Source organism: Myotis brandtii, unplaced genomic scaffold (genome assembly GCF_000412655.1).
Source record: "Myotis brandtii unplaced genomic scaffold, ASM41265v1 scaffold165, whole genome shotgun sequence".
In the NCBI taxonomy this organism is placed as follows: domain Eukaryota; kingdom Metazoa; phylum Chordata; class Mammalia; order Chiroptera; family Vespertilionidae; genus Myotis; species Myotis brandtii.
In genome coordinates, this window is record NW_005356042.1 from 1,584,961 (window position 1) to 1,595,693 (window position 10,733).

Genomic DNA, 10,733 nt, shown 5'->3' on the forward strand with positions numbered 1-10,733 from the left:
ATTAAAAATGGAACTCCCATTTGACCCAATAATCCCACTTCTAGGAATATGTCCCAAGAAATCAGAAACACCCATCATAAAGGACACATGCACCCCTATGTTCATAGCAGCACAATTTACAATAGCCAAGATTTGGAATCAACCTAAGTGCCCATCAGAAGATGAGTGGATTAAAAAGTTGTGGTACATCTACACAATGGAATACTATGCTGCTGTAAAAAGGAAAGAACTCCTACCATTTACCACACCTTGGATGGACTGGGAGAGCATTATGCTAAGTTAAATAAGCTAGTCCAGCCGTGGGCAAACTACGGCCCGCGGGCCGGATCCGGCCCGTTTGAAATGAATAAAACTAAAAAAAAAAAGACCGTACCCTTTTATGTAATGATGTTTACTTTGAATTTATATTAGTTCACACAAACACTCCATCCATGCTTTTGTTCCGGCCCTCCGGGCCAGTTTAAGAACCCATTGTGGCCCTCAAGTCAAAAAGTTTGCCCACCCCTGGACTAAGCCATCACTAACCTATTTTCTGACTTTACAGATTGATTGATTCTGGATATTGCATTTAATGGTTTAATGTAACATAGATCTTTTATAACTGGCTTCTTTCACTTAACATCATCTTTTTATTTCATATATACTATGGTATGTATTAGTACTTCTTAATAATATTTCACTTTATGTATCTACCACTTATTTTATCCATTCATCTGTTGATGGTAATTTGTGTTGTTTCCACCTTTTATTTATAATGAATAATGCTGCTATAAATATTCATGTACGTAATACTATAAGTAATACTTTAAACAATGAAGAATTAAAAAAAAAAAAAAAAGAGGGCCATGGGGCAGAGGAGAGCACAGCTCTGGTTTCCTGGTTTCATGGGAAAGAACTTCTCACATTTTGCTTACCTGGAGAGTAACTGAATGAGAAAAAGTCTTAATGATGCTTTCACTAAAGAAATTCCTCAGGCCCTAACTGGTTTTGCTCAGTGGATAGAGCATCAGCCTGCAGACTGAAGGGTCCCAGGTTTGATTCCAGGCAAGGGCATGTACCTTGGTTGCGGGCACATCCCCAGTAGGGGCTGTGCAGGAGGCAGCTGATCGACATCAATGTTTCTAACTCTCTATCCCTCTCCCTTCCTCTCTGTAAAAAATCAATAAAATATTTTTTTGCATTTAAATAGAACTAGATTTATTCTTTAAATAAATAAATAAATAAATAAATAAATGGTCTAAAAGCAAATGCAGATTTGTACCAAGGGGTGGACAAGACCTGGTACTTACAAAGGTGCTGCTGTGTCATAAATGAAAACAGCATGTTAGGAGAAAAGTAATATTTCAGGTGCTGTCTGCTTGCACAACCTGGAGCTGCGGGTTAACTGAGAGAAGGTGCTCTGCCAAGCCTCCGGGTGAGCAAAACCACCAGCAGCTGCTCCAGAGAACTGTGGTGGCAGCACAAACACTGGCATCAACTCACAGTCTTCTCAATATCCCCATTTTCCTTAATTTTCCTCTTCATCTGCTTTTTTCTTGAAGATGTTATTTCGGTAAAACTGAAGTTCTCTGATGCTTTCACTAATGTCATCAAGTGCCCTGTGAGAAGCAGCCTTCTTAGGTGCAAATTCATATTCTTCTGGATACCAGCGTCTGCACAGTTCCTTAACAGTGCTCACATCAATTGTTCTATAATGAAGATGTTTCATGAACTGGGTCATGTATTTGTCAAGAAACTTCTTATCTGCATGAACTGAATTTCCTGCAAGTGGACAGAGCCGCGGAGGAGTCTGCTGTCACACAAAGGACAGAAATTCATACTGTGCCTGCTGCAATGTCACTGTACTCTCCTTCACTGCTTTGGTTAGACTGGACTTCCCGTGATACTTCTTGCACCAATCTGACATGCTGTCCAGTAACTCATCTGGCTGTTTTATAATCAGGTTAGGACCTTCGGCCAAGATGTTGAGATCAGAGTCGGTGATCAGACAGGCCATCTCAATAATTTGGTCCTTCTCAATGTCCAATCCCATCATCTCCAGGTCCACCCAGACCATCTGCTGGACCATGCTCTCCCCCACCGCCATGGCTGCGCCACCTTCGCGGACACCCCATGCCCCGAACTGCCCACGGCTCCCACCCACACCTCGCAACAGCCTGGAGCGCAGGGAGCCGCCTAGCATCACCCAGCACGTGCAGCGAAAATATTTTTTTTTAAAAAAGAAATTCTTGAGGGAAAAACCAAGATGGCGACATAGGTAAACACTAGAAATTGCTGCCTCGCACAACCACTTCAAAAATACAACTAAAAGACAAAACAGACATCATCCAGAACCACAAGAAGGCTGGATGAGTGGAAATTCTACAACTAGAAGGAAAGAGAAAAGCACACTGAGACTCAGAGGAGGTGCGGAAGTAAAGTGCAGAGGTACGGAGGCGCACGCAGAAAGGGCTGGCAACTGAGGACACAGTTGTCTTTTTCAATCGGGCGTCTCAAGTCCTGACTGCTCTGAACTCCAGTTCTGGGCAAGTCTCTGGGGACCCAGACTCATACGAGGAGAAACTGGACTGTCTGGCATCGGTCTGAACTCAAGGTCGGCTTTCTCTCAGAGGTGCTTGCAGTGATTACCGGGACACTGAGACTCAGGGCCTCTTAGGGTAGGACTGATGATCAGCCATAGCTGTTTGCTCCACCCTGTTGATTCCCTGAGACCCCGCCCCACCCAAGCTGTGCACAGAGGCTTTTGCATATGAAAGGCCTGGCCCTTTGCAATCTGAAAATTACCTAACAAACTGCAGCTGGGTCAGAAAGACCCAGAACTTCCAAAAGAAGGCCCAAGGCCCCACAGCAGCTTGCATTGCTTCACAGCTGGGCCTCATCTAGGCACCTCAAACCCCAAACAAAGAAGAGGAATCTGCAGATCTCTCCATAGCTCCTGCTGGGTAGCCTCAGGCATCTTGCCCCAGAAGGGTGTCTTCAGCACAGAAGTTCTCCCACTGCAGACACAGCTGATTCTCACTGCCAATTGGCCTGGAGGTCAATTCCTCCCAGTGACACCTAAAACAATCAAGGCATAACTACAACAAGACTGTGCACAAAGCCCACAAGGGGGTGCACCAAGAGTGTCCACCTCAGGTAACTGGGGAGGCTGAGCCACTGGGCCCTGTAGGACACCTAGCACACAAAACCACTCTACCAACACAGGGAAGCAGACAAAATGCGAAGACAAAGAAACAGGTCACAAATGACAGAAATGGAGGACAGCAAACGACTGGATATAGAGTTCAAAACCACGGTTCTAAGATTTTTCAAGAATTTTATGGAAACCGCCGATAAATGTATTGAGATCCTTAAGAAATCTAGTGAGACCCTCGATGTTGTGATAAAGGACCAACTAGAAATTAAGCATACACTGACTGAAATAAAGAATATTATACAGACTCCCAACAGCAGACCAGAGGATCGCAAGAATCAAGTCAAAGATTTGAAATACGAAGAAGCAAAAAACACCCAACCGGAAAAGCAAAATGAAAAAAGAATCCAAAAATACGAAGATAGTGTAAGGAGCCTCTGGGACAACTTCAAGCGTACCAACATCAGAATTATAGGGGTACCAGAAGAAGAGAGAGGGCAAGATATTGAAAACCTATTTGAAGAAATAATGACAGAAAACTTCCCCTACCTGGTGAAAGAAATAGACTTCCAAGTCCAGGAAGCGCAGAGAACCCCAAACAAAAGGAATCCAAAGAGGACCACACCAAGACACATCATAATTAAAATGCCAAGAGCAAAAGACAAAGAGAGAATCTTAAAAGCAGCAAGAGAAAAAAAGTCAGTTACCTATAAGGGAGTACCCATACGACTGTCAGCTGATTTCTCAACAGAAACTTTGCAGGCCAGAAGGGAGTGGCAAGAAATATTCAAAGTGATGAATAGCAAGAACCTACAACCAAGATTACTTTATCCAGCAAAGCTATCATTCAGAATTGAAGGTCAGATAAAGAGCTTCACAGATAAGGAAAAGCTAAAGGAGTTCATCACCACCAAACCAGTATTATATGAAATGCTGAAAGGTATCCTTTAAGAAGAGGAAGAAGAAGAAAAAGGTAAAGATACAAATTATGAACAACAAATACACATCTATCAACAAGTGAATCTAAAAATCAAGTGAATAAATAATCTGATAAACAGAGTAAACTGGTGAATATAATAGAATCAGGGGCATAGAAAGGGAGTGGACTGACTATTCTTGAGGGGGAAAGGGGTGTGGGGGGTTCGGGAAGAGACTGGACAAAAATTGTACACCTATGGATGAGGACAGTGGGGGGGAGGAGGGTAAGGGCAGAGGGTGAGGTGGGAACCGGGTGGAGGGGAGCTCTGGCGGGGGAAAAAGAGGAACAACTGTAATAATCTGAACAATAAAGATTTAATTAAAAAACAATTCTTCAGGTTAGGAGCTGATATCGTTTTCTTTTTCTTTTTTCTTTAATCCTCACTTGAGCACATGTTCAGAGAGAGGAAGGGGGAGGGAGGGAAGGGAAAAAAACGGGGGGAAAAAATGCAATTGCTGCTTAGCTGATCTCCATGCTTTCACTCTTACATCCATACACTCCACACTCTATACAGAAATTAGATGATTTTTAAACTTCATTTCATAATGTCTTTAATGTCTACTGATTTCTCAAAGAATGTAATCCAAACTTTTTATATTGGCTTACACAGGCCTACCTGACTTGGCTGTGCCTCCTTCCATTCTTGCTCACATGTTAATTCAATGGCCTGCCTTCTCTACCTCTCATAAGCCAAACTTGTACCACCTTCAAGCCCTTAAGCAAGCCTTTTGCCTGGAGGTTCATCTTCATGACCTCACTGTTGTTCTTTCTTGTTATCTAGATCTTTGCTCTACTGTCACCTTCTAAAATAGGTCTTTTCTTATCACTCTCTCTAAAGGTGCATCTAGTCCCACTCTATTTTAATTACTTGCCCAATACTCATTATTTTGCATTTGTTCATCATCTGTTGGCAAGCACTTGATTAAAACTTATTGAGAGAAGGAACAATGTCTCTTTGTATTGAAGTACTTTATAAGTCTGAAAGAGAGAGAGAGAGAGAGAGAGAGAGAGAGAGAGAGAGAGAGAGAGAGATGTCCTGGTGTGATTAATGAAAACTAATTTTTTCTCTGTAAATGACACCTGTGTTCCTAAAAATGTTTCTCTCTTTGGGAGAAAGGAAGACAGCCTTAAAGGGTAAGGTGATTTCAATAGTGCAGATTTCAAAAAGTGGAAACATCCAGGTCTACAGCAGGTGCAATATTGTTATATTTCCTGTGATGGGTTTCTCTGATTCTCGTGAATATTTTTTAGTCTAATTCTTCAGTCTCATTATTCACCTCCTTCTCTTTCAGTTTTCTCACCTACAGCTTGCCATGCCTTACAGTATCCCTTATTGGTGAAGATGTGAATTATTGTGTGTGAAAAGCAAGAACTGCATGTCAAAGTCACATGCATGTTAAAGTGAATGAAAGGAGTGGGAAGAAATCTGAGGGCTAGAAAGCCCAACCCTTGCTATTTTTCAGGGGGAAAAAATAGAACTGGGAATTATTTATTATTGCTCCATATGTAATGACAAAATGGGTCTCCAAAACACATCACTGAAATTATGACTACACAGTTTTATATATGTGTGCCTATCATTCATCAAATTGATACTGAGTGAATAATTGTAAAACCCTCTTTGTTTGGAATGAGTATAAATTTGCTGTGATGTAGAAATTTTAATGCTACTCCTCTGAATAATTTGTGAAGTTTGTATGTTTTTTTTTAACATTTCCATTGTCACTACACTAATTTGGTCTAGAACGCCACCCTGTCTCATATCATGATAGAAACCACTACCTGTCATGATGCTTTTTGGGGGTCTTGTCCAAATCAGAACTGCTCACTTTGCTCTCATTGGTTAATATCATGTTTCTTGAGGGTTAAAACACAAACTCCTATTTGATCTAGCAATCCCTCTTCTGGATATCTACTGAAATTTTTGCAAACATTGATTCATAAAGATCTATGTACTCCTATGTTCATTATTCACAATAGCCAAGACATGAAAACAACCTACATGTCCTTTAATGGATGCTCGGATAACGAAGTTGTGGTACATATTGCAATAGAATACTAAGCAATAAGAAAGGATGATATACTGCCATTTGCAACACAATGGATGGATCTTGAGAGTATTATGCTAAGCAAATTAAATCAGATGATAAAAATAAAAAACCATATGGTTTCACTCATATGTGGGATATAAAACAGAAAGCAACAAATGAAAACAAACAAACTAACAAAAACCTCCTAGACACAAGCAATAGAATGGTAGTTACCAAAGGTCGTTACCAGAGTTGGGGAAGGCCACAGAGGGAAAAGGGGGCCAATTACATGTGATGGAAGGAGCCTAGGCTTTAAGTATGAGCATGTAATAAGAGTATACAGAGTTTGTACTATAAAGTTGTACACCAGAAATTTATATAATGTCAGTAACCAATGTTACCCCAATACATTGTTTTAAAAATGAAAAATAAAAATTACATACAAGTCATAAAGGAATACATAATATTATAGAAAAATTTATGGTTTGTCTAAATACATATTTCTAGAAATTATAAATTATGTTCATAAATTTATAAATCTAAAAATAATAGTGTGACAGTGCACAATTGCTTCTTAATTTTGACTAGAAATTAAGGTTTTAAAAGGTTAAGAATTCTATTATATATAATTAAAGCTACAAAAATTAATAGGAAAAACAACTGTATACAAGAGAAGTAAGATATGTTTTGGCTTTTTTTAAGTTGTTTTTTTTTTAAATTTCAGAACATCCTGGGTGGTCACTTTAGGTGTCTGAGTTTGCAAGGCCAGGCCAGGCCTCTACACAGGCCTCCTCAGAGTTAGCATGTGGCCCCCCCCTTTTTAAAAATATATTTCTTTATTGATTTCAGAGAGGAAGAGAGAGATAGAAACATCAATGATGAAAGAGAATCACTGATTGGCTGCCTCCTGCATGCCCCCCACTGGGGATCAAGCCCACAACCCAGGCATGTGCCCTTGGCCGGAATCAAACCTGGGACCCTTCAATCCGCAGGCTCTATCCACTGAGCCAAGCCAGCCAGGGCTATTTTGGCTTTTTAAAAAGTTATGAGATATGCAGATGTGAAATGAAATAATTTTGTTCTGATTATGAATGGCAAGAGGGCAAGAGACAAACTCAGAAGACCACAGAATATTGTAGAAAGTTTATGTGAAAGGAATTGAGAAAGGAAAATTTATGTTTGATCAAATTGTATAAGATTGCATGAATTTATACGTTTTTTAAATTAAGCTTTAATATCAATAGTGTACTAAAACAATATTCTTTTATCTGTTAAAAAGACAAAGTTTTCTTGGACTAATAGTCTGTTACTGATAAGATATTGTAAAAATGTTTTCTGCCTAGAAAGCAAAGATTCTGCATTTATCCTAACTTTCTAGGTGTTTTGTTGTTGAGGTGATGATGATGGTGGTGGTGTCTTAATCAAGTCCTTGAATACTTAAGAAAGCTGGCCCAGACATCTAGATTAGTGGTTGAGCGTTGACCTATGAACCAGGAGGTCACAGTTCAATTCCTGTTCAGGGCACATGCCTGGGTTGTGGGCTTGATCCCCAGTAGGGGGCATGCAGGAGGCAGCCGATCGATTATTCTCTCTCATCATTGATGTTTCTATCTCTCTCTCTCCATCTCCTTCCTCTCTACTAGTAAAATCAATAAAAAAAATTTTTTTTAAGTTGAATGTTTTCAACAGTAAGAACTCAGTTTTGCTAACAATTATGTAACCTTCTGTATTCATCTTTGAAGTATTTTTTTGTGTAAAACTGTTTAGTTTCCCCACTAATATGTTTGCCATTGCTTATTTGCAGATGCTAGCAGATTACAAATGAAGTAGTAAACAAGGAAAATAATTACAACTGTGAAGAGATGTCCCTCTTAACATTTTCCTCCCTGGGCAGTGGGGTTGCTCCTACTGCTTGGTTTGTGCAGGGAGTAGTAAGCTTGGAGCACCTGGGCTCACAATCCCCTTCAATGTTGAGCCATGTTTTATTGTTACTTTAGTTAAATAGATAAGTATTGTTTTATAACTTGTTGGAATTATCATTGTCCCCATCACTCTGTTATCAGACAAAGGTGAGAAAACTAATGGAAAAACTGGATGCAAGCAGAAGTTTTAATTATATGGAACTGAATGAACTGTGGGGATGATTATAATTTTATGACTTTTTGTTTGAAATATTGCTGATTCTTTTTTCCCCCTTTTTAAAAAAATGTCTTTATTGTTAAAAGTATTACAGATGTCCCCCCTTTTTCCTTCAGTGCCCCCCTCTACCCAGCTCTTGCCCCACCCCAGGCCTTCATCACACTATTGTCTGTGTCCATGGGCAATGCATATATGCATGTAACTTCTTTGGTTATATTTTTGTTGCTGCTGTTTGTTTGTTTCCAGATGTGGGAAAATGTTTGTTTTTTTTCTCTTAGAGTTCTTACTGTTGAACTTAGAGCAATTTGATAAATGATACCTTTGTAAATAGCATTGAAACACTTATTCCCCTAACTCAGTGGTCGGCAAACTGCGGCTCACGAGCCGCATGCGGCTCTTTAGCCCCTTGAGTGTGGCTCTTCCACAAAATACCACGTGCGGGCGCGAACGTACAGTGCGATTGAAACTTCGTGGCCCATGCGCAGAAGTCGGTTTTCGGCCTGGGCGAGTCTATTTTGAAGAAGTACTGTTGATATTTGGCTCTGTTGACTAATGAGTTTGCCGACCACTGCCCTAACTTGATCCCTTTAGAATTTGGAAACTTTTAGTCAATAAGTATTCTTATTTTCATGGCAATATTGTTATTTGCATAAGTTCAATAAGGATCTGTTCACCTTGCAACAGGACACAATTGGAAATTGGTTATATTGTCAATATATAGTTTAAGTTTGAAAAATTTGGCTCACAAAAGAAATTTCAGTCGTTGTACTGTTGATATTTGGCTCTGTTGACTAATGAGTTTGCCGACCACTGCCCTAACTTGATCCCTTTAGAATTTGGAAACTTTTAGTCAATAAGTATTCTTATTTTCATGGCAATATTGTTATTTGCATAAGTTCAATAAGGATCTGTTCACCTTGCAACAGGACACAATTGGAAATTGGTTATATTGTCAAGGCTTTGAGTGGAATGTCAGAGTTGAAAAAGACGTGCATAGACTCAGATATGACCAGACAGCTTTAAAGAATTAAGACTGACTTATGGAAGTCAATATAAGCCTCTTGGGAAAATCCACTGCATATAAGGATGAAACTCCATCTCCTGGGTGCTGCCATCATGGACCCAAAGTCCCCTTGGCTCAGTGCTGTGGAGCTCTTCCCTTTGCATATCCCATCCCCCATCCCTTTCCTTAAATAAATTCAATTTTTCTTTATCCACCGTCTGAGATGGCTATTTAGCCTGCCGCACGCACCATCCACTTTAACCTTTCACTGGGTTTACATGGTAACAAGTGATTACTAGAATTAGTGGGGTGATCACATTGTAAGGTATAAAATGTTGACTCGTTATACACTTAATATAATCAGTTTAACATTGTATACCAACTATACTTAAATTAAAATAAATAAATAAATGAGTCTATATAATTATTATTCTTGTTGGACTTACACAAATAATCAGGGCAAGTTTATTGAAACTAGACTTATTTTGCAAACAAATTAGCCTTAATTTGGCTATCTTTGTTAAAAATGAGAGTGATTTTAGAGAAAAACATGTTTCAGTAACACACTTTTGTGGATATTAGATTCTAGTGCTGTTTATCGTCTTTTGAGGTGTTGTTTTCTATCTATAAACTGGACTGGATGGTGAATGAAGTCTTCTAGTTTCCTCCATTATCTGCCTATGACTCTCCAAACTAACCTTTCCAATTTTTCTCCCATCCTGACTTGGAATCATTGAAAACTAAAATTTCCCTTTAGCCAAAGCCTTGCAAGCTAAAGTGGGATGACTTGATATACTAGTAAACTTCAGAGAAATCACCACAACAGCTCATGTATGTGTCGTAGGCAGTTAGGTAAGCATGAGCAGAGTAGGAACAACATGCCAGGTGCGGGGGGTCATGAGGATGGAGAGCCCTGTGTTATGCAAAGTGCTGAAGAAACAGCCTGGAGACCTGTCTGTGAAAGACATGGGTTTATTAGGACGTACATGCGCACTGGTGGCGGCCAACCAGTGAAGTACCACCACACCTGCTGCTACCTGTGAACTTGTCCCGCAAGTCCCATCGGGCCTGCAGACAGGCTGCACCGGGGAAGGCGGGGGGCAGGCTGCCAGTGTTATTGCTTTGCCACCCCCAAGACTTACCCAACATAAGGTTTTATAGAGTACAGAAAACAGAGAAACAGGGCATGCAAGGGGAGGGGAATGGGCCGCTGTATGAACTGCCACATCAAAACGCAAGCTATTTACAAACCAGGCTCACATCTAGAAGCAGTTACTATTTGGCCTTTTCTTTTTTTAATATTATACTACTAGAGGCCCGGTGCACAAAAATTTGTGCACTCGGGGGGATGGGGGTCCCCCAGCCCGGCCTGTACCCTCTCACAGTCTGGGACCCCTCGGGAGATAACGACCTGCTGGCTTAGGTCTGCTCCCGGGTGGCAGAGGGCAG

At 40.3% G+C, this 10,733-nt stretch overlaps 1 pseudogene; it reads right to left on the reverse strand.

Annotated features, from left to right (window-relative positions):
* Positions 1–1,238: 1,238 nt before the first annotated feature.
* LOC102256758 lies at positions 1,239–2,193 on the reverse strand (annotated as a pseudogene).
* Positions 2,194–10,733: the final 8,540 nt, after the last annotated feature.